The sequence below is a fragment of the Gossypium hirsutum genome, chromosome A02 (genome assembly GCF_007990345.1).
Source record: "Gossypium hirsutum isolate 1008001.06 chromosome A02, Gossypium_hirsutum_v2.1, whole genome shotgun sequence".
Classification (NCBI taxonomy): Eukaryota; Viridiplantae; Streptophyta; class Magnoliopsida; order Malvales; family Malvaceae; genus Gossypium; species Gossypium hirsutum.
The window spans coordinates 17,495,031-17,520,864 of NC_053425.1; positions in this window are offsets into that span (position 1 = coordinate 17,495,031).

The window sequence follows — 25,834 nt, forward strand, 5'->3', positions numbered from 1 at the left end:
TATCCGTTGAACCATTGAAATTTAATGGATACTCAGGTAGTATACACGAGGTATACACATCAGTGATTTGCCAATTCAAGTTCAGGGGTACCCACTAAGGCACCTAATCAAGGAGCATACTCTCAAGCCACATATCAAGATGCTCAGATGAGCCATGTAACAGGACGCTTATCCGAGATAAATGAGAAACTCATAAGCGTTTTTATCAGGGAGCTCTGAAGATTTCAAGCAAGCCATGTCAGGAAGCTCATTAGAGCCTATATCAAGACACTCACGAAGAGTTCCGTTTGTGTCTGCCATATATGCTACATCACAATTGATCGAATTATGTAACAGGACACTCAGAAAAAGCTTTGGTAGTGTGCAACACATGTATAATCACTACTGATTAGGATTCTCACAGGAACTATGTAACAGGATACTCGAGCAGGCTTTTAACAAGATGCTCGTTTGAGCTATAATGTCTGCAACATATGTAAGACTATAATCAGTACAGGAAAATTATGTATCCATCAAATTTCATTATTCAAACAGAACTTAACATATTAAAGACATTTTTGGACATGTGATTATTTCATAAATTTATAACATTCATATAATTCAATTATAAAATAAACACAATTTAGTTACACGAACTTACCTCAACACCTGTTCGTCAGAAACTTTTTGTTTTCCTCAATCCAATCCGTATTTGGTCTTTCCGGATCTATATAAATGAATTTAATCATCAATTTATTACATTTCATATTCAATAGAATTCAATTTACATCCTAGGCAAAATTACCATTTTGCCCCTATACTTTTCATGAATGACAATTTCGACCCTAGGCTCGGAAAATGAAATTCCTATAATTTAATCCTTATTCCAAGCCTAACCAAAATTTTCAACATTTAAAACACATATATTTTGCAAAAATAAAAAATTTTCCATAACTTTTGCATCTTTACAATTTAGTCCCTAAATTATAATTTCATCAAAATTCACTTTACAAAAGTTGTTTATCTATCAACAACCTTTCATTTTCTACCATAAATTTCAAAAATTTAGCATATTCATCCATGGAAAAACTTTGATACTTTGATAAGTTGACAAATTAATCCCAAAATAGATAGATTAAGCTATTCCGATCTCAAAAATATAAAAATTAGTAAAAGCGAGACAAAAATTCATACATAATTAAGCTTGATTAGTTTCCTTTCTCTCTCGTAGGGTTTCCATGTAAATTTTGGCGAAGAATATGATATAAAATGGTGTTATTTGATATTTATTTTATTTATCATCATTAATTTTTCAACTTTCTAATTTCATCCTTTTCTTTTTCTAATTTTCCATAGACGAATCACCAAAAATATCTACTAACTTTTATGTAATGGTCTAATTACCATATAAGGACATCTCATTTTGAATTTAATATCTATTTGGTCCTTTTAGCTATTAGAACTCAACTTTTTCATTTTATGCAATTTGGTCATTTCCCTAATTAAACACATAATCGATAAAATCTTCTTATCAAAAATTTCATATAGCATTCTTATCATAATGTGGACCATGCAATAATAATAAAATAAATTTTCCTTTTAACTCGTATTTGTGGTCTCGAAACTATTATTCCGATTTCACTGAAAATGGGCTGTTACAATTATAAAATTAATCTAATTTTGACAAGGTTAGGTTAGTTAGATCGAAATTAATGATCTGAGTGAGTACTCGAAAGAATACTCGTAGCAAACACTAGACATAGAGCAACGTTCTGTACGAAAAGGAAAAGAATAGTAGTAGGAGCAAAACTCAAAGCTTATAGACATATAGGCCCTAGGTGATGTAACTCAAGGCCCAGCTCTTGAAAGAAGCAAACCATAGTAGAACTATTCTGAGCAGTATAATAAGGCTGAACTTGCCAAGATATTATTTGTTAATGAGGATAGATTCTTGGTAATCCCAGCCTTACGATTCAACATTGCAGATTTTTTAACCTTTGCTGTAGCATCTCTATTTTCGCATCCCTAATTGTTTACTTGTTTATTTTGCACATTTTATATAACATTATTCTCATTATAGCACTACATTATTATTACTGTTTTTTCCTTAGCATTAATCTCATTTTACTATAATAACCTAAACATTTTATACCTATTTGATCCCTATGGAGACGATCTCACTTATCATTTTATTACTTGATCCGACGTGTACACTTGTACAATTTGCTTAGCATATTCACACACGACACTACACATTGAGAACAATGTGTTATCTAAAGTGTGGAGGGTAATATAGAAAATTTTTCTCAATTTCTTATGTTTTTCTTTCGATTTTTCTTATCAATTGTGTGCTTGAGCTTGTAGAAATACAAGTGATTGGTTAGGAGCATGTACATAGGTGGCTTGTGTTTATGAATAATTTCGGCATTATGATAAGTGATTTTAAATTTTTGACTATTAGACTACTAAGTTCTATATGTTACACTGTAAATAGGAATTAATCAGTTAGCTGTACCAAATGATATAGAAAATACAAGGAAACGAGCATGCTAGTATGAATGATGTATGGCTGAATTTGAGTTTGTTTGGTTGATTAAATTTGTGCATATTGAGATACTTAGGGATGACTTAAGGCATTGTTTGGAACACATCCATAACAAAAAATCTTACTGATATTTACTCACTTTTAGTACCAATCTTTGAGCTTATAAACACTTCTTGATGAACCTTTTTACAAAACTTGAGCATGAAATGTTAATTTGTAGTTACCCTCTTTCTTTGGTCCTGAACTACACAATTATATATGTCTGGCTATATGTATTGAGGGTTAAGTAGATACATCACAGAAGATTTTCTAAAAATAGAGTGAAATAGGAAAGATTGGTGTGATATAGGAACTATAGGTTAGCCTAAAAAGTGTAGAATAAAAAAAAACAAGAATAAAATCAATACGAGTAGAAACAATTCTTGAAAAGCAAAAAAACATTTATTAGTGAGATGAATTGAAAAAAAAAGTGACAAACTAACAAAAATAAGAAAAACTCATTTATTAGTGCACAAAAACTTGTAGGCTAGCCGTAGTTACTATGTCATGCTTTGATTTCTTATGTGGAGAAACAAGGAAGGTGAGAGGAGAAATAAGGCGATGAGCGGGTAAGAGTCACTAAAGAGGAAGAATGGGATCAAAACGATGTGCTAAACTATTTCCATACTAGCTTACTATTTTTGAATTCTATACCTGTCTTAAGCCTCAGAATATTACAAGCCAAAAAGTCCTATGTGACCTAAGTTGTAACAGCCTAATTTTTAGTGGTGTCGAAAACAGTGATTTGAGATCACTAAATCCGACGAGTGAGTTGAAAATTTAATAAATTAATACCTATAAGACAAGTGTGATTATAGAAGTATTTTGTTTAGTGAATTTTGTGATTTAAAAGAATTAATTAGGTAAATCGAGTTGAAAATGAGGTATTGAGACCTCAGATTCATAAATTGAGCCATAAATATTTTTATAAATATTTATGGAGTGTTGTTAAGTTAGTATTAAATTTTCGTTAGAAAATTTTAACGTTTGGCTAGTCAATTAATTAAAAAGGACTAAATTGAAAATAGTGCAAAATTTGGTAAAGCGATTAAATAGTTTAAGTGACTAATAAGGAGGGATTTAAAAGGCAATTAAACCCAAATTATATGGGCTGGACGGTTTGGGCAAGAAAATCAGCAAAAAGACGAGAAACAAGGGCAAATTTGAAAATTTTGCAAATTAAACATATAAAATAAAGACAAAATTGAAAAATCTAGAGATATCATCATTTTTCTTTAGCAAAAACGCCATGGGAGGTCTGCAAGTTGCTGGTTTTTCATATTTTGACATATGTGAGTTCAATTTTTACTTTTTCTTAGTAATTTTTATGTTTTTGTGACTTTTTCAATTAGGTCCAACTATCTAATTCATTAGTTTTTGACTTTATGGGTGACTTTAAAAGTTACCATGAATAAGTGTTGTATGATTATGGTGAATTATTATGGAATTGAAGTTCTTATTTTATTATATGATGATTTTATTAAGTAATTTTGATAGAAATTGATTTTAGGACCTAATTGTGAAAAGGTTGTGAATTAAGGTTTGGTGCTGAAATTCAACACAATCCAACTTAAAGCCCAGGAATGTCAATTGACATAGGATGAAGGACAACCACCACTTAAAATCTATAAATAGTCTCCTTTGGCACTTATTTTAGACATCAATTCCTTAGCTTAGAATTTCTCTCTTAAGTTTAGTTTAGTTTTTCTCTTTTTCTTAGGTTTCAGTTTATTTCTGTTTCTCTTTATTTGATTTTGGAAGATCCAATTTGTGAATACAATTAGACGCTATGGATTCATTCTTGCTCTTAACACAAATCAGGCTTTTTCCTAAATCTTATATTTTCGATTCACTCGTTATGTTTATCTTTTATATCGATTTTATTTTGGTTACGAAAACCATGAGAAAATAATCCCTCTATAGGGGATTAGTGAGTGGAGGTATGATGAATTAACTATTTTGTAGGGTTACTCAACGGATCAACTATTTGGGAAAGAAGAACATGAAACAAACCCTAGGCTTGACGACCCTAGGAAGTTATCAAGGTGAGAATTAACCCAAAATTGGTATGGCCCATCTATGAATGCCTTAACCCTGAGTCAAGATGGCTTGTGAGGTCAGTAAAAAAGTAGTCCTTGCTAATTTGTTATTTTAGTAGAAGATCAAAAGAACTTGCTGGGATAGCGACTAGTTGGTTGACGAGGAACCTGAAGAAACAATTAATGAAGATTACTAAAGGAGCTAATCTCCCATAACTAGATTTGATTAATTCTACTTTTTAATCTCTTGATATTTATTTCTTTATTTTATATATTTTATTATTATAAAAATCTTAAAAAATCCTTTTATTTTTACTTTCGTATTATAATTTATTTTGAGTACTAATTAGAGCTTTCGATGTTTAGGTTAAAATTGATTTAGTATTAGCCTTACTTGGGTATGATCCTCAGAATACTCACCTACTCTGTTGTAACTATATTACAATTGGACCTATATACTTGCGAATACTGCCTTATTTATATATCTTTTATTCTAGTATTCACACTTTGGATGTTAGTACATCCGGAAGTGGTCACATTCGTACAACATCCCATCTCCATCTTCAAGCAGCTCATTGAGTTGCTTATGAGCATATTCCTAGCCAAATAAACCTTACAATAGTTGTCATACCCTCGTTTGGTGAACTAGCATGTTTTGGAAGATTGCTTTAGCGAAACCTCCTAAATCGTAAGCCTTAGACTGGTTAGCGTTGGCGAATTTCTTGACAAAGTATTTCGCTGAGCTTCGCCAAGTTTTTGGATTATTATTTTGCAATTGGTGAGTTTCTTATTTTGATAGATCCTTCAACTAATAAGTCCACCACTAGTGTTTTGTGTTGTTGTAGATGTAATTGTGTATTAGAAATAATGGTTAGTGGTATATGTTTAAGTCATCTAAAATCCTAATAGAGGCAACATGTTAATAACTAGAACACCTGGATAGTCTCGTAGGATATGATTAATTTGTGAAATAGTGTGTGCATGATTACTAATTAGAGATTTACCAGAGTGGGATTTGGACTAAAGTTAGTTATAAATAGAACAACTTAGTAGTGGAGAGAAGTTTTTTATTTCATCTTCTCTGCTCACATTCGTTATCATCAAAGAAAAACCAGAAGTGTTCTTCATTGTTAATGGAAGAACTAATTGTTAAGCTTGTAGAAGATACAATCCTTAAGTTGTCTGCTGGTAAACTCTTAAATCATTATTTAAGTTTTACCAGATAAGAGGAGTTGTTGTTAGAGCTATTCAATAGGGTTTCCATCTAAATAATAGATAAGAAGAAAACTTCCATCTGAAAACTATTTGCATGTTTACCGATTCTTGTTATTATGATTGAACTTTGGTTATTCTTGTATTTAAAAGAGTTATTTGGTTGTTTTTAGCTAAAGATGCCGGAAAAGGACCTTGTGCTAAAGGAAAAGAATCCGTCGAGTAGAAAACTCTGTATGAAGGCTTCTGGTGATTTCCCTTGTACTTTGAGCCTGTTAATTGCATTAACATGTTTAAACTATCCTATTGTTTGTTCAAGTAATTTCTCTTAAATTTTAGTTTTGGTACATATGTCAAAGGAACGTGGTAATAAGTTTATGCATGTACTGTTAAAGTCAGTAAATCATAGGCAGAAGCCCTACATGTGCATTAATATAAATCCTCCTTCCTTGGTGCATAAGCTCCGTATCCAGAATGACGTAAGGAAGTAACGGAGGGTTCATAAGTATGATCGTGAAAAGAATATACAATATTATATGTTTTGCCTTTAGTGTGGCACTCTGATGCAAATCGTGATTGGTGAATACTTGACTTTGTGGGGGAACAAACATGTGCTCAAATTACAATGAGGAATGGTGTAGGTTGTGAGGTTATGATTGGTCTATTGGCTCTACGGAGTGACATGAAGAAAAAGGAATATTGGTTTTCCGGAAAAAAAATCAAAAGCTAGCACAAGGAAGAAAGTGTATTAATAAAAAGGTGTATAATGTGTTAAAAATGTGTGGACATTGCATGAAGTGTAAAAAGTACATGATATGGTTATAAAGGTGTAACGCCCCAATTTTTGGGAATTCTATGAATGTTGGCATAGGTTTAATTATGTTAGTGGGCCTCTAGAAGGCCCAAGCTTAAGATAGAACCCGACAATTTTAGTTAATTTTTGTTCTATAAGAAAAAAGGGGTGAAATTATGAAATAGAACATATGTGAAAATGTTTGAAAATGCTATAGGCTAAATTGAAGTGGCCAAATAAATAGGAGTGCAAAATAGGAGGATTTGCATGACAAACCTCCCATTTTACATGAAGTGGCCAGCCATCATGTTGTTGTAGACAATATGTGCACTTGATATCCATAATTTATGGTACAAATTGATACAAATTGATAATGGGTTAGGTAAATGTTCCATGATAATGGGTTAGGTAAATGTTTCATGATTGGAATTTCATGTCTTTTGTATTAAAGAATTAAATGGATGAAATATGAAATTTTATTAAAAGAAAAAGGGGTGAAAAGAACAAAGTTTTGTCCATATTTGTTCATCATAGCCTAAAGTTAGAGAAGAGAAAGGAGAGGAGAAAGCTCTTGAATGTTCGGTCACTTGGGGAAGAAAATTAAAGGTAAGTTCATGGTAGTTTGCTTCTATCTTGATGTTCATGAGTTCTTCTTGATTCTACCTTAACTCTTGAAGCATATTTTGATTTTTGGTTGTGTTGTGAGCATTTGGTCATGAATTAAAATGAAGGAAATGGTTGTTGTTTCATGTTCTTTTGATGAAAAATAGAAGATAGGTGAAGTTGAGCCAAACAAATGAGCATGCATGTGCCTTAGATGCTAAGGGGAAAAATCGGCTAATATGTTGTGCTTTAAAATGATGAAATGGAGATTATACTTAAGTAAAATCATAGATATGTGATGATTGATTGGTGATATACATGTTTAAAAAAACTGCATGCAAGGTATGTATGAAAGAGTGATTTGGTAATAAATCTGCTTGGGACAGCAGCAGTAACGTGACTTTGGAAAATCACCATAAATTGTGGGAGATGAATTAGAAGCTGAATAAATCTTTTAATTAAAGCTTATTGAGCCTAGTTTCAAATGAAATAAACAAGAACATATTTTGAGTTCTGTACAATGAGAAATTTGATTCGTAATGAAGAGTGGTCAGATTAGTCAAACGGTGAAACATGGGAAACTTTGAGAAAAATCTGGTATTGATTGGCTAAACCAAAAATTCTTAAAATTTTATGGATAGAAGATATATGAGTCTATTTTCAGGGAAAATTAACGGCACTTGATTTGGAGTTTCGTAGCTCCAGTTATAAATGATTAAGTGACTGTTGCTCAGGAAGACAGCTTGCAATGAAATTATGATTATGTGGTAAACACTGACAAAAATTTGTTAATGAGTTGCTTATTGTTTTCTTATAAGCTTACTATGATCTGTAGGTGTGGTTGGCCGAATATTGTAAGGGGTTAATACCTAGTTCGTATTTGAATAGTTAGATTAATGTGTTAGTAATCCAATTGTAGGCAGTTCGTGTGTGGATCTCGTTAGCATATCGTCGCAAACAGGTGTGTAACTAACACCCTCTTTCTTAGTCTAGATCGGCAAAAGTCGAAAAGCCGAAATGCCGAAAATCGGTATTTTGTAGATTTGCGAGTGTGCGAATGCTCGTGAGGTAAATCGATTAATGTTTTTGGTAAGCTGCAATGTTTGGACTGCAAAGTGTATGATTTCTGTGCCCTCGATATTTTTGGGCTTAATGGGCCAAAATTGGAATGATGGATCAACGGGCCCAATTCGGTAAGAACCCTCGGTAGTGATTCTGTTAGTACGTGAAAGGTAGGAATATGCATGAAAAACCCTAAAATAGATAAATTACTGAAATACCTTTAAAAGTGGAAAATTTACAGTTTTACCCTTAGGAGATAAATTACCGAAATACCCCTAGGGTTAAATTGACCTAAATGCATGTTTGAGCGTTGTTATTTACTGCATGCCATGTTATTATCTGATGCATGGGATTGGGATATTGACAGAGGAAGTACTGAAAGTGGCTTGTCCACGTACTGGAGGCTTTGCCTCAATTTACTGTTAACTGAGCAGCAAGGCTGCAACTGTGGAGTGTTGGGCTGGGTGGGTTGAGCTATTCCCCACATGGAGTGTATGGCTGGTACGGGTGGAGTGTAATGGTTGGTGGGTTGAGTAGTCTCCCCAAATGGGCTTGCATATGTTTATTGATGTTGCACGTATTTTGAAATGGGCCTATGGGCCATACTGTTATCTGAATAAGGGGTTAAGGCCCAGTTTACTGTAATCTGAAAAGGGCTCTGGTCTAGTACCACTGTTACCTGAATGGGCTTAGGCCCAATAGGCTTGAGCTGACTTGGGCTTTGAATGGGTTTTCCTTACACACTGAGTTTCCCCAAACTCATCCCTTTTATTTTCGTCCACGCAGGAAATCCCCAACCATAGTGGGCTTGGAGCTGTGAGGGAATTCGGAGTGGCCACCCGTTCTGAAAGTTTGATTTTCTTCTGGTGAACTGGACATCCTTTTTTTTACGTTTGAAGTTTTGGGTTTTTAAATGTAATAAGGCCGCTTAATTATTTTTGATGGTGTTAATATGTGTTACTAAGATAAGTATTACTTATTTTAACTGTTGAAGTTGGAAAGCTTTAGGGCGCGTTTTCAAAAACAACAATTGATTTCAAAGTACCACGATGACAAGCAAAGCTTCCGTAATGAAAGTATTTTCCAAAATTATTCACTTTTCCTAAAAAAGACTTAATCAAATCAGTTTCCTAGAAATATACATGACGTTAAGGTGTGGCAATGGAGGTGTGCATGTCTAGGATTGGATCTGAAGGGAGCTTGGTATTTAAGCAGTCCGATGGACTCACCTCCTCTTTTCCGGTTTCTTACCTGGTGCACAACTTCCATCCACTTTAACCTATAATCATCTTTTAAAACACTAAGTAAGTTTTTCTGGATCAACAATATAAAATGTTTTGAATGCTTCGATGTGGCATGTCGGATCCGACCATAACGTCTGGGCCGGGTTTGGGGTGCTACATTTTGTGGTATTAGAGCCTAGGTTGCAACAAATTGGCTGTGGAATGGGTTTACAAAAACAAAGATTTTCGAAAACAAAAATTTTATAAAGAATGCGAAAAACTCGATTTTCAAAATTTAGATCTTTAGAAGGTGGCATTCCGAATCTCTGGCTCAAGTCTATAAGTATTACTTTGAACTATTCTGAATATTTTCTGACTTATCTGTTTGTACTGAAATCCTGCTAGGATACTCTAGATAGGATGATACTGAAACCATAGGAAAATCTGATAAGAGACTGAAACTGTAGCTAGACTTCGATTCTGCGAAAACAAACTCTGAACTACTGTCTGATTCATAAAACATATGTAATAAACACTGGAATATTAATTGATGCATAAAAATTCATAATCAAGATAATACGATATGAGTACAAGAGGCCGTGGACGAAGCCGAGGAAGTGCTCGAGCGAGATCTTCGTCTTCGAGACATATGCCGGCGGTGGATGCACCGGCAACAGAGGTAGAGTCTCATGACCGCGGTGCCGGGGATGATGCCCTGTCACAGCCAATGCTTCGTGTGTTGGAAAGGGTTGCCGGGGCAAGTACGGCAATGGAGTTCGGGGATCTATTTCTGAACGACTTCGGGCTAATGGAGCGGAGATCTTTAGGGGTGTGTTTGGTATAGCCCCGAATGTGGCGAAATATTGGTTGGAGGCCACAGAACGGATTATGGACAACTTGGACTGCTCTGAGGAGATTGTGAGTGGGGTATCTGTACTAAGTCCTTTGGGTCACTCGGTTAGGGTAGACAAACTGTATAGGGATGTACCCTTAGAAACTCAATGTAGGATTTTCCCTGGAGATCTAATGGAGTTACCGTTCAGAGAGTTTGATCTCGTTTTGGGAATGGACTGGCTTGTTAAGCATAAGGCGACCCTGGATTGTGCTGCTAAATGAATGGTGTTAAGGACCACAAAGGATGAGGAGGTTATGGTGATAGGTGAGCGAAGGGATTATTTATCCAATGTGGTGTCGGCATTAAGAGCCGAAAAGTGGATACGGAAAGGTTGTGAGGCCTATTTGGCATTTGCAAGTCAGTTGGAAGAGGAGGGACTGACAGTGGATAAGGTTAGGACTGTAAAGGAGTTCCAAGATGTTTTTCTGGAAGAGCTTCCAGGATTGCTTCCGAACCGAGAAGTGGAGTTTGGAATCGACTTATTGCCTAGAACGGCACCTGTGTCTATCGCACCGTATAGAATGGCACCGAAGGAGTTGGTGGATTAAAGGTTCAAATTCAAGAGTTATTGGATAGGGGCTTCATTAGGCCAAACGTGTCTCCATGGGGAGCATCGGTGCTATTTGTGAAGAAAAAGGACGGGACAATGCGCATGTGCATCGATTACCGCCAGTTGAACAAACTGACGATAAAGAATAAGTATCCACTGCCAAGGATTGATGATCTGTTCGACCAGCTTAGAGGAGCTTCTATATTTTCCAAGATCGACCTTCGATCTGGATATCATCAATTAAGAGAGAAGGAACTCTTTGTGAAGTTTAGCAAGTCTGAACTTTGGTTGAGTGAGGTAACCTTCTTAGGACATGCAGTCTCTGCTGAGGGGATTAAGGTGGACCCTTGGAAAATTGAAGCGATTTTGGAGTGGAAGCTGCCTAGGTCAGTGTCGAAAATACGGAGTTTCCTAGGATTGGCAGGATACTACAGAAGGTTTGTGGAAGGTTTTTCTATGATGGCAGCACCTTTGACAAAACTCATAAGGAAAGGAGTACCATTTGTATGGACTAAGAAGCAGCAGGAAGCTTTTGAGAAGTTGAAAAAGTTCTGACTGAAGCACCTGTGTTAATTCAGCCGGTGTCTGGAACGGATTTTACTGTGTACAGTGACGCATCACACGTGGGTTTGGGCTGCGTGTTAATACAAGAGGGTAAGGTGGTTGCATATGCATCACGATAGCTTAAACCTCATGAGGGGAACTATCCGACTCATGATTTGGAGTTGGCAGCAGTGATATTCACACTTAAGATTTGGAGACATTACTTGTACGGAGAAAGATTTGGAGACATTATTTGTACGGAGAAAGGTGTATCATATACATTGACCATAAGAGTCCTAAGTATTTGTTGACTCAGAAGGAGCTGAACCTTAGGCAAAGGAGATGGATTGAGTTGCTTAAGGATTATGACTGTTCGATTGAGTATCACCCAGGCAAGGCTAATGTGGTAGCCGATGCTCTAAGTCGTAGAGCTGTATCTGATCTAAGAGGAATGTTTGCTCGTCTGAGTCTGTATGATGATGGAAGTCTGTTGGCTGAGTTGCAAGTGAGGCCAACTTGGGTGGATCAGATTAAGGAAAAGCAGTTGAACGATGAGTCTTTGGTCGCTCGTTTCCAACAAGTTAAGGAAGGGGAAACTTCTGAGTTTGGGTTAAATGGCGAAGGAGTTCTGTGCTTCCGAGGAAGAATTTGTGTTCCGAAGGACTCTGATTTGAGGCAGACAATATTGAAGGAAGCTCATGGAGGACTTTGTGCCATGCATCCTGGAAGGAACAAGTTGTATCACGACTTGCGAAAATTGTACTGGTGGCCTAGACTTAAACAAGAAGTAACGGAGTTTGTAGGGAAATGTCTGACATGCCAGCAAGTGAAAGCTGAGCATCAATTACCTTCTGGACTGTTACAGCCGGTGAAGATACCACTTTGGAAGTGGGAGAGGGTAACCATGGACTTTGTGAGTGGGTTGCCTTTGACACCATCAAAGAAAGACTCGGTGTGGGTGATTGTGGATAGGTTGACCAAATCAGCCCATTTCACACCTGTACGTACTGACTTTTCGCTTCAAAAGTTAGCCAAGCTGTATGTGGCAGAGATTGTACGACTTCATGGAGTCCCAGTTTCGATTGTCTCTAACTGGGACCCCAGATTCACATCTCGGTTTTGGCAAAAGTTGCATGAGGCGTTGGGGACGCGATTGAACTTTAGTACGGCTTTTCATCCCCAAACTGATGGTCAGTCAGAGAGGGTTATTCAGATTCTGGAGGACATGTTGAGGGGATGCGTGATTGACTTTCGAGGTAGTTGGGAGGATTACTTGCCGTTGGCAGAATTTGCATACAATAACAGTTACCAGGCGAGTATTCGAATGGCACCATATGAAGCACTATATGGACGAAGGTGTCGTACACCTAGTTGTTGGGCTGAACTAGGAGAGCGACAAATTCTTGGACCAGAGTTGGTAGCTGATACTGAGTATAAGGTCAGAATAATTAGGGACCTATTAAAAGAAGCATCTGATAGGCAAAAGTCATATGCAGATTTGAAGCGTAAGGAGATTGAGTACTCAGTAGGTGATATGGTCTTCTTAAAGGTTTCTCCTTGGAAGAAGATATTAAGGTTCGGTAAGAAGGACAAGTTGAGTCCGCGGTTCATTGGGCCTTATCGGGTTTTGAAGCGAGTAGACCCAGTGGCTTATCAGTTACAATTGCCTCCAGAGTTAGACAGGATTCACGATGTTTTTCACGTCTCCATGTTAAGGCGTTATCATTCTGACCCTGCTCATGTCCTGCCAGTTGCAGAAATTGAAGTTCAGACTGATTTGACCTTTGAGGAAGAACCCAAACAAATTTTAGATCGAGAGGTTAAGGTTCTCAGAAGGAAATCTGTCTCGTTAGTGAAAGTGCTTTGGTGTAATCATGGAAGGGAAGAAGCTACTTGGGAATCAGAAGAGACTATGCGTCAACAATACCCTCAACTAGTTGGATCAGGTAAATTTCGAGGACAAAATTCTGTGAATGTTGGCATAGGTTTAATTATGTTAGTGGGCCTCTAGAAGGCCCAAGCTTAAGATAGAACCCGGCAATTTTAGTTAATTTTTGCTCCATAAGAAAAAGGGGGTGAAATTATGAAATAGAACCTATGTGAAAATGTTTGAAAATGCTATAGGCTAAATTGAAGTGGCCAAATAAATAGGAGTGCAAAATAGGAGGATTTGCATGACAAACCTCCCATTTTACATGAAGTGGCCAGCCATCATGTTGTTGTAGACAATATGTGCACTTGATATCCATAATTTATGGTACAAATTGATACAAATTGATAATGGGTTAGGTAAATGTTCCATGATTGGAATTTCATGTCTTTTGTATTAAAGAATTAAATGGATGAAATATGAAATTTTATTAAAAGAAAAAGGGGTGAAAAGAACAAAGTTTTGTCCATCTTTGTTCATCATAGCCTAAAGTTAGAGAAGAGAAAGGAGAGGAGAAAGCTCTTGAATGTTCGGTTACTTGGGGAAGAAAATTGAAGGTAAGTTCATGGTAGTTTGCTTCTATCTTGATGTTCATGAGTTCTTCTTGATTCTACCTTAACTCTTGAAGCATATTTTGATTTTTGGTTATGTTGTGAGCATTTGGTCATGAATTAAAATGAAGGAAATGGTTGTTGTTTCATGTTCTTTTGATGAAAAATGGAAGATAGGTGAAGTTGAGCCAAACAAATGAGCATGCATGTGCCTTAGATGCTAAGGGGAAAAATCGGCTAATATGTTGTGCTTTAAAATGATGAAATGGAGATTATACTTAAGTAAAATCATAGATATGTTATGATTGATTGGTGATATACATGTTTAAAAAAAAACATGCATGCAAGGTATGTATGAAAGAGTGATTTGGTAATAAATCTGCTTGGGACAGCAGCAGTAACGTGACTTTGGAAAATCACCATAAATTGTGGGAGATGAATTAGAAGCTGAATAAATTATGTAATTAAATCTTATTGAGTCTAGTTTCAAATGAAATAAACAAGAACATATTTTGAGTTCTGTACAATGAGAAATTTGATTCGTAACTAAGTGTGGTCAGATTAGTCAAACGGTGAAACATGGGAAACTTTGAGAAAAATCTGGTATTGATTGGCTAAACCAAAAATTATGAAAATTTTATGGATAGAAGATATATGAGTCTATTTTCAGGGAAAATTAACGGCACTTGATTTGGAGTTTCGTAGCTCCAGTTATAAATGATTTAGTGACTGTTGCTCAGGAAGACAGCTTGCAGTGAAATTATGATTATGTGGTAAACACTGACAAAAATTTGTTAATGAGTTGCTTATTGTTTTCTTATAAGCTTACTATGATCTATAGGTGTGGTTGGCCGAATATTGTAAGGGGTTAATACGTAGTTCGTATTTGAATAGTTAGATTAATGTGTTAGTAATCCAATTGTAGGCAGTTTGTGTGTGGATCTCATTAGCATATCGTCGCAAACAGGTGTGTAACTAACACCCTCTTTCTTAGTCTAGATCGGCCAAAATTGGAATGATGGGCCAATGGGCCCAATTCGGTAAGAATCCTCGGTAGTGATTCTGTTAGTACGTGAAAGGTAGGAATATGCATGAAAAACCCTAAAATAGATAAATTACTGAAATACCTTTAAAAGTGGAAAATTTATAGTTTTACCCCTAGGAGATAAATTACCGAAATACCCCTAAGGTTAAATTTACCTAAATGCATGTTTTTTGCGTTGTTATTTACTGCATGCCATGTTGTTATTATCTGATGCATGGGATTGGGATATTGACAGAGGAAGTACTGAAAGTGGCTTGTCCACGTACTGGAGGCTTTGCCTCAATTTACTGTTAACTGAGCAGCAAGGCTGCAACTGTGGAGTGTTGGGCTGGGTGGGTTGAGCTATTCCCCACATGGAGTGTATGGCTGGTACGGGTGGAGTGTAGTGGTTGGTGGGTTGAGTAGTCTCCCCAAATGGGCTTGCATATGTTTACTGATGTTGCACGTATTTTGAAATGGGCCTATGGGTCATACTGTTATCTTAATAAGGGGCTAAGGCCCAGTTTACTATTATCTGAAAAGGGCTCTGGTCCAGTACCACTGTTGCCTGAATGGGCTTAGGCCCAATAGGCTTGAGCTGACTTGGGCTTTGAATGGGTTTTCCTTACACACTGAGTTTCCCCAAACTCACCCCTTTTATTTTCATCCACGTAGGAAATCCCCAACCATAGTGGGCTTGGAGCTATGAGGGAATTCGGAGTGGCCACCCGTTTTGAAAGTTTGATTTTCTTCTGGTGAACTGGACATCCTTTTTTTTACGTTTGAAGTTTTGGATTTTTAAATGTAATAAGGCTGCTTAATTATTTTTTATGGTGTTAATATGTGTTACTAAGATAAGTATTACTTATTTTAACTGTTGAAGTTGGAAAGCTTTAGGGTGCGTTTTCAAAAACAACAATTGATTTCAAAATACCACGATGACAAGCAAAGCTTCCGCAATGAAAGTATTTTCCAAAATTAATCACTTTTCCTAAAAAAGACTTAATCAAATCGGTTTCCTAGAAATATACATGACGTTAAGGTGTGGCAATGGCGGTGTGCATGTCTAGGATTGGATCTGAAGGGAGCTTGGTACTTAAGCAGTCCGATGGACTCACCTCCTCTTTTCCGGTTTCCTACCTGGTGCACAGCTTCCATCCACTTTAACCTATAATCATCTTTTAAAACACTAAGTAAGTTTTTCTGGATCAACAATATAAAATGTTTTGAATGCTTCAATGTGGCATGTCGGATCCGACCATAATGTCTGGGCCGGGTTTAGGGTGTTACAAAAGGTTAGTCTATATTGTGACATCTAATAGAGGAGTCTCGACATTCGTCTATCCAATGCTAGTATTTAATAGTGGATATTGTCCGCCAATGGGATGTGCCCGCTTGCAGGAGTATCGCTAGTAGATACTTTGAGTAAGGAAATTGTATTCGCTTGTAGTGGTGTGTCTTTTAGATGGTCTATGTCTTAGTCTTATGGCGTCAGTCAAATCATATTGTGAGGTTATGCTTTCGTAGAACTCACTAAGTTCTTATGAACTTAGTCTCTTTTTCTTATTTTCAAGCTTTTAGGTTGGACAAGTTGTTGAAGGGATTCAGCTAGAACTATAACCTCTTTCATGAGCCATCTCTTGTTTTTGTTTGTAACATGAAATCGCTGGGGATAGGATGGTTGTAATGATGTGATCCTAGACACATCATTTAATTACATAAGTATGCAGCCTTTGGATTGGGCCGATATCCAATCTCACATTCCAATTAGGCCACGATTTAATTGGCCTCTATTAAGAATTTAGGGCATTGGGCCTAAAGAGGGTCATTATAAGTGAATTCCATATATTGAGCTTCAACGAGTGAAGCCTAAAGTCAAAATGAAAATCAAACACTCAAGTTTCAGTTCTCTATTTGATGTTCTCATTGATATTCTATGTCCTAATGTGTGTTTGATAATAATTCATGCTTTTATATCCTGCTCTTATTATTTTCATGTTTATTTCTTGTCCAATTATGTTAGTTGTGTCATTAGGACCATATTATGTTAAGTGTGTTTATACTTTATATTGTTGTGTCATGTTTTAGAATGTCATATGTAATCGTCCGTTTTTCAATGGTGTCGAAATAGTGGTTTTAGGACCACAAATTTTGATATGTTAGCCCATAAATATTAATTATTTAATATTTACAAAGTCATTAATGTCTTATTAAAATTTGAATTAGAAATTTTAACATTTTATTAGTTAATTAACTAAAAAGGACTAAACTGTAAAAAATACTAAAAGTGAAATTCTATTAATAAAAGGTGGTAAATAGCAATTGGTAAGTAACATAATGGATTTAAATGGAAAATTTATCGCAAGTGTATATAGTGGACGGTTTGGGGTTGGTAATGCATGAAAATTTTAGTATTTTTAAAAGGGTAAAATGGATTCACTTGCATGGTATGCAATTTATGCTCGTATCTTGTGAATTTTTATGTTTTTTTATTGTCGTATTGATATCTAGCTAGTTTAGGGACTAATTTGTGAAGTTTTTAAAGTGTAGAAAAATTACCATTAATGTTCCTAAAGTATTCTTGATGTTTGTTGTTGAGCATGAAGCTTGATGATAATTTTGATCTAATTTGTAAAGTAATTTTTAGTAATTTTCATGATTAGTGATTAAATTTAAAATAAATTAAAATAGACATGGTTTTTCTTGCTAAATTCATAATTATAAGTGTAACATCTCGGATTAGGGTCTAGTCAAAATAGTGGTTTCGAGACTACAAATCCAAAAGAAAAATAATTATTTTATGATTATTTGATGATCCATGACATGATTGCATGTTTTTGTGAAATTTTCATGAAGAAATTCTATGCCTAAAATGTCCAATTTGGCTTTAGTGACTAAATTGAATAAGTTGTAAAACTTGTGTTTTAGAAGCTTTAAGCATAAAATTGCATTGGATTATTAATTAGAGGTCCTTAAATGAAAATTTGACCAAGTTCTAAAATTTTGGACAAAAATGGGCATGAATAGGAAAAATTTGAAAGAAAGGCTTAAGGTGCATTTTGGTCATTTAATAAATAAAAGAATAAAAAGGGAAAAAGAAAGAAAATTTTGTCCATCTTCTTCTTGCTTGTACCAAAATTCCAAGGTTCACCATAGCTAGGGTTTGTTCATCTTTTCGGGCTTGATTGTAAGTGCTCCCTAGCCCCGTTTTTAATATTGTTTACATTTTGAAGTTGTCATCAACCGATATAGCCATTTCTACCATTATTTTAAGCTAGGGTTCACGTATGAAATTTGACCCATGTGTAACATGGTTGTATTTTGATGTTTAATCCAGGAATATGGAAGTTTGATATCTATTTAACATCTTTTACTAAGTGATTTTTAGTGAAAACACCTAAAAAGGACTTGTTTGAAAAAGGTGTAAAAATGAGTAGTAAAAATGTGAAATAAAGGAAAATGTGGGCTGATATGAGATAGAATATGAATCGACTAGGCTTGGGTAACAAAGAAATTGGATGCATTTCATTTTACGAGCCTAGGGACTAAAGTGTAAATAAGTGAAATGTTAGGGGTAAAAAGGTACTTTTACCAAAGTTTGTGTTGTGGGTTGATATGAATAATGTATGTATTGAACAAGTTAAATTTGGCATTATAGATCAAGAAAAACGTGATTCGGGCCTTGATCGGGGGAAAAACAAAGTTTACGAGGATTAAGGTCGTTTCTATCACTTTGTACTGAGGTAAGTTCATTTGCAAATAATGCAACATATACCATTCTTTAAATGCTTGATATTGCATTTATGGTAAGTATATATAATTAATGAGATGTTGTACCAATGTTTAAAAGCTTACATTTTTATTATGAATGATGCATTAATTATTCCATAAGTATGTGATCCATGCTATGAGTAATGAAATTGACACTACGAGCAAGCTCAACGAAAATAGGGTATCGAAGATATCCTGTTTGAACATTAGGAATAGTTTAGGATACAAGTGACATGTCACTAGGAATTATGTAATATGAACTCATTGAGTTGTGGTCTGAGTTCATGATATATGTGACATCCGAAATCATTGAGTTGTGGTCTGGGTTCGTGATATATATATGACACATGTTTTGGTGTTCGGGTACTAGTCTCGTATATTCTAATGATGGTGAGGTAGTCTTGCATGTGTGGCGGATACTTGACAGCCTGTATGAGCAGTTCCATGAGTAGCTGGAAAGCGAGCAACATGTGATCTGGGATATGAAGTAGCAGGTCCCCGTCTATAATAAATGTAGGAAAAACCATGCAGGGACATGTTGAAAAGTCATCAGGGCCTATTACAACTGTGGAGCACTTAACCATCTGAAAAGAGATTGCCCAATCAGAGGAGAAGGGAACATTGAACACTCTATTCAAGTAGCCTGAGAGTCTCAACTAGAGGTGAAGACTAAGGTAGTGACAAAGTCTAGGTCTATATAGGAGCTTCAAAAAGGAATCTAGCTAAGTTGGGACCAAAGACCTTAATCAAAGTCTGCATAATGCAAGCTAAGGAGGACGCTAAAGCCCTCGACGTTATCACAAGTAATTTTTGTTTATTTAAAAACAACATTCATGCAATGATAAATCATAGATCTACTCATTCTTATATATGTGATAAGTTTGTGGATGAAAGAGTCTTAAGGTTGTACCTGCTGAGGCTAGTGTGATAGTTACCAACCCGCTCGGTCAAAGTATTGTGTTTAATAAGGTAATAAAGGAGTTTTCTTTGGGTTTTGGTGGATATGTCTTTTTGACGGACTTGATGCTGCTGAGTTTCCATTAGTTTGACGCCATCTTGGGATTGGATTGGCTGACGCTCACAACACGGTTGTTGAATGTAAGTCCAGAGGTGTGTGGCCATTATCCACATATGGCAATAATGTGTTTATTTGAAGGGTAAAGCATGATATCAAGAATAGTATAATCTCAACTGTTTAATCTCATAAAATGATTGTAAAGGGTGGAGATGTTTATTTGGTGTATATTTTGGATTCAACAATGGTGAAGGAAGACTTTAAACAAGTTCCAGTTGTGAATGAGTTCCCGAATGTCATTCTAGAAGAACTTCTAGGGATATTTCCAAATAGAGACGTGGAGTTTTCAGTTGATGTTGCACCAGGAACTACTCCTATTTTGAGTGCACCATACAAAATGGTACCAATAGAATTGAAGGAGTTAAAAACTCAGTTGTAATAATTGTTAGACAATGGGTTTATTAGGCTTAGTGTTTTGCCATAGGGTGCGCCAATCTTAATCGTTAAGAAAAAGGATGGGTCTCTTCATTTATGTATAGATTATCAATAATTAAACAACGTGACCATCAATAATAAGTACCCGCTGCCCAAAATTAAAGATTTCTTTGAGTGGAGCAAGAGTGTTCTCAAAGATTGATATTCGTTTGGGGTATTACCAAGTCAAGATCAAGGGAGATGACATTCCAAAGATTGCTTTTTGTACTCACTACGAACATTATGAATTCTTGGTAATGCTTTTTGCTTTGGCGAATGTGCTAGTGGTGTTCATGGACTTGATGAACAGAGTATTTCAACCCTATCTTGATCGTTGTGTAATCTTCTTCATGATGATATCTTGGTTTATTCGAAGAATGAAACAAAGCATGAGGAGCATTTGTAGATAGCTTTGAATGTCCTCTAAGAAAAAAAGTTATACGCCAAGTTCAGTGAGTGAATTCTGGCTAAAGGAAGTTCACTTCTTCGGCCACATCATTTCAGCGAATGGAATTAAAGTAGATCCCGAGAAGATCAAGGTTGTATTTGTAACAACCCATTTTTCAGTGGTACTGGAAATAGTGGTTTTGGAACCCTATAATTCGATGATTGAGTCAGTAAATTTTATTTAATAATATTTACAAGACTTTTATAAGGTTGTATTGAATTTTGATTTGATAAATTGCCAATTAGATAGTTATTTAAAGTGCAAGTGGTTCGACCTTAAAGTTAGTGGTTTTCAAAAATGAGGTATGGGGACCTCGTTTCTAAATATTTTATTAAATATTTATGGAGTTGTTTTATATGTGAATTGCAATTTGAATAGGTAATTTTACTTAATTAGTGAATAATTAAGGTAAATGAACTAAATCGTAAAAGTCGGAAATGTTAATTGTTATGAATCCTAATTACTTAAAGACAAAATGCTAGTGCATGAGGGTCTAAAATGACAAATAGACCCCTTTAGAACGAAAGTGGACGGTTTGGTATGTTTTCATGTTTTAATAATGTTAATTTTATAATAAATAAAATGATATATGTATAAAAATAAAGATTAGTTAACATAAAATAAAAAGGAAAAGAAATCATATTAGCATTTTCCTTTCTTCTCCACAAGAACACATAATAGAACAGAGGAAGCCATTTTCAAAGCTTCAAAACATTCTTCCAATTGCATGGTAAGGGAATTTAAGCTTGTTTTTCATAAATTTTATATTTTTAAGATCGTTGTAGTTTAATCTAGCTAATTCGAGTATTAAGTCATAAAACTGTTAAAGTTTTAAAATGTTGCCATTGATGGATTTTGTGGTTTTTTATGTTTAACAATAGGATCTGAAGCTTAGAAATGTAATAAGACTAATTTGTAAAGTGAAGATTGTTAGTTTTGAGTTTAGGATCTAAAGTCTAAATATTTCAAAATTCATGCTGAAAGTCTATAATTATTTATAAAAGAGGGTTGTATAAGGATCGAATTGAGATCAGTTCCAAAATCGAGGCTCAATTTTATATGTTATGGTTGCTTTGGTTTTAAGGACTAAATTGAATAAAATGTAAAATTTTAGGGAACATTTGAAAAATAAAATTGAATTAATATATTATTACAATATGTTGTTTTTGAGATGTTTGAAATTGATAAATTGAAATAAATTATTATATAGATCAAGATTTAAGCTAATCGAAGGATAATATTAGAAAAGTCAATTTTTGCGAATTAGTTCTCGACATTTTATGTTTTGCTATTTTTATAAAATAAGTTCAAATGGGACTTACTTTATTAATTAATGATATATTTTTATTATAATTTTTTACTTTATAGTTGAATTGTTATTTATATAATGTTTTTTTTACATCAAAATGATTAAATAAAAAAATATGAAGAATATGATAGATATGAATAGATATGTCATATCTGTAACCTCCCTAACTCAGACTAGACATTATGGCTAGATTAAGAAGGCTACATTAGCCATCGGAATGGCTAAGCAGACCATTAGAACTTTGGAAATCCTTAACACAACTAATTTTAAAGAAAAGCGATACTGGTGATCTAAGTTAGATAAAGCATTCGTTTATTAGGTTATCTTATGAAAAAACTCTAATTTTTCTTACTTTATAAAAATTGACACTCTTGGGATTAAATAAATTTAAAACATCCATTAAATTAGGCCATCTTTTCTTAGAATCCATTTTATTATTATTGCAATATTTTAGAAAACTAATTGATTTGACATTTTGTTTTATAAAAAGTGAACCTTTGAAAAACAACGAAAATTGGTGCACAATGTCAACTTTTACTTAAGCCAAATATCATACATTTACTGATTATTATGTTTAAGTTATCCATGTATGTAAAATCCCCAAATGAAAATTTACCAACCCAAATACTAGAAATACTTAAAAATTACAAACCAAGTGTAAAACCCAATACCCGTAACCCACGCCGGAGCGGAAAACGAGGCATTATTTAACTCGATCTCATGCACACAAACGTTCCCCAAGTCGCCGAGGCTTGATCCAAATTAGAAATTTTTCAATTTCTACATAAACTTCTTATTATGGGTTTACGAGCCCCGAATCGATCATTGAAAGCTATTCAGGATCAACCCGGGTCCTTAAACCCTCTATAGAAAATTTCACTTTGAAACAGGGCAGGTGCCCGTGTAGAGGGGCAACATGCCCCTGTGGCCAATTCGACATGGTCATGTGATGGCCCGTGTGGCTACACGGCCTAAGCAATATAGGGACACAGCCGTGTCCTCCACTCGTGTGGAATTTATTCTAAATGCACACCTACAGGGGTTTTCACATGGCCTGGCACACGCCTGTGTGCTTAGCCCGTGTCCTTCACGCGGCCATGACACGCCAGTGCCCTAGACCGTGTGTAAAAATATGGACATTCTATTTCTGACATCAGCAACCCCAAAATATCACATGGCCAATGCACATGCCCGTGTGCTAGGCTGTGTCCATCACACGGCTGAGACACACGGCCGTGCTCCACCCATGTGTTTACCATCATGCATACTAACTTGAAATTTTTACGTCCATGGGGCACACAGCCGGACTACACGCCCATGTGTCTACCTGTGTGGAAAATTTAAGGCTATTTACCAAGCCTCTTTTCCATCCTTACTTACACAACCTACACGTTAGCAACCAAAGCCAATACAAGGCTATCTCATGCAACCAAATCAGCCACAATAAACCACATTCCAAGTGTGCACTTTACTCATCTATGAAGATAACATCTTTGTATATAAATCAAAATGAATATTAACCATCATTCGAGGCTTAATACAAAATAAGAGATTTATCCCAAGCCAATACATTTGGCCAAATTGAAAATGACACAAAACACAAGTCTAGTTCCCTATACATGCCATGTTCAAAAATATAAATCAAAGTATATCGAATGCTTCGATTGATTGTTTGAACGATATCTCTGACTTCCGTTGATCTTGAGCTAGATAGGCAGCACTATAAAAAGAATGGAAAATGAGAGGGAGTAAGCATAAAGCTTAGTAAGTTGCACATAAATAAATTTACAACATAACTTTACCATTCATCAACAAGCTCATAATATAAAATTGGGCATAAGTAACTCTTACTCATCAATATTCAGTACACATCTTATATCATAAAATTGGGTTCACATTCTATATATATACCAAACAGGTACCTGTACCACTCACAACACGGTTATACTTTCCTAGTTAACTTTAAATCATACTTTCACTATTGAGCCATATGGAACATTATCGGATACTTATTTAGCCTCAAATATGGGGTCATACATCGACGCCATGTCCCAGACATGGTCTTACACAAGTTCTAGCATATCTATGCTGATGCCATGTCCCAGACATGGTCTTACACTGACACATCTCGTAGCCGATGCATGTCCCAGGCATGTCTTATACTAACTTACATCTCGAGGCCGATGCATGTCCCAGACATGCTTACACTAGCACTCGTCTCAATGCCGATGCCATATCCCAGACATGGTCTTACACTGGCTCTCATAATGTGGCTGATGCATGTCCCAGACATGTCTTACACTAGCTCACACAATTGACCCTAACGTCATGGCATGAATATCCGATTTATTTCCTATGTTCAAACGGGAACTCTACTATCTTTATTACCATCATGCTTTCCCAATTCCACAATCAAGCAATTCATGCTATATTAAACTCAAGTACAACTCAACACATACATTAACATTGCAGTTGTATTATTTACGTACAACTTACCTCGAATTACAAAATGTGGCGACTAGTCGATTTAGTCGATTTGCTTGGCTTTTCCCCGGTCTAGGTTCGGATTTGGTATTTCTTGATCTATAATAAAAAAATGCACTTATTTAGTCGCTTTATCAATCTAGGCACTCTACAATTCATAATTGGCAAAATAACCAATTTGCCCCTAGACTTTAGCAAAATGACCATTTTACCCCTAAGTCCGAAAATTGATTTTTATCTAATTTCTTTATATCTTAAGCCTATCCAAACCCTTTTTACTCTTATAGTAACTCCAAATTCCTACTATTTCACATACTTAACATCTATTTTACCACTCATGTTAAATAGTCATTTTAGGTGTTTTTATGCAAACACCTTTCACAAAAGTTGTTCATAACACACCCAAGACTTATTTTCTTCCATAAAAACTCAGAAAACATTACAAATCCTTTCATGGAAAGACCCTACACTCTTGATCATTTTGCAAAATAGTACCATCATTTGAAAGCTCATGCTTCAAGCGTCTCAAAAATGCAAAAATCATTAACAAAAAGTATGTAAATCACTTACTTGTAAGAGGAATAAGTTGCTGAAATTTTTGAAGCTCAAAACCCCCCAAAAATGGCTGAAAAATTGGTGGAGAAGAAATGGGAAATAGGATGATATCTTTTATTTTATTTCTATTTTAGTCAAATTAGCCACCAAACCCACCAAACTTGGACTTTTTGACCAAATTACCTCCTATGGCTGGCCATGCATAATCTTAAGGTCTAATTGCCCTTTAAAGACCCCCAATTTAGGTTCTCTAGCTATTTGGCACTTTTAGCTATCAAAATAGGACCTTTGCATTTTATGTGATTTAGTGCTTTTTTCTCGATTGAGCTCACGAACGTCAAAATTAACTCACCAAATTTTCCATGCATTCATATAATCATGCTATAACATCAAAATAATTATATAATAATTTATTCGACTCTAGATTGTGGTCCCAAGACCACTACTCCGACTAGGCCCTAAATTGGGCTATTACATTTCTCCCCCTTAGGGATTTTCGTCCCCGAAAATCTTACCAGTAAATAAGTTCGGGTACTGATCTCTCATAGTCTCCTCGGGTTCCCATGTGGCTTCCTTGACTCCATGTCTATGCCACAAAACTTTCACGAGTGCAATATACTTATTTCTTAACCATTTGACCTTTCAGGCCAAAATCTTCACCGGTTCTTCACCATAAGTCATGTTTGGATAAATCTCAACCTCTGTTGACGTAATCACATGCGAAAGGTCCGATCTATAGTAGCATAGCATGGATACATGAAACACTTCGTAAATATTTTCCAACTCTGGT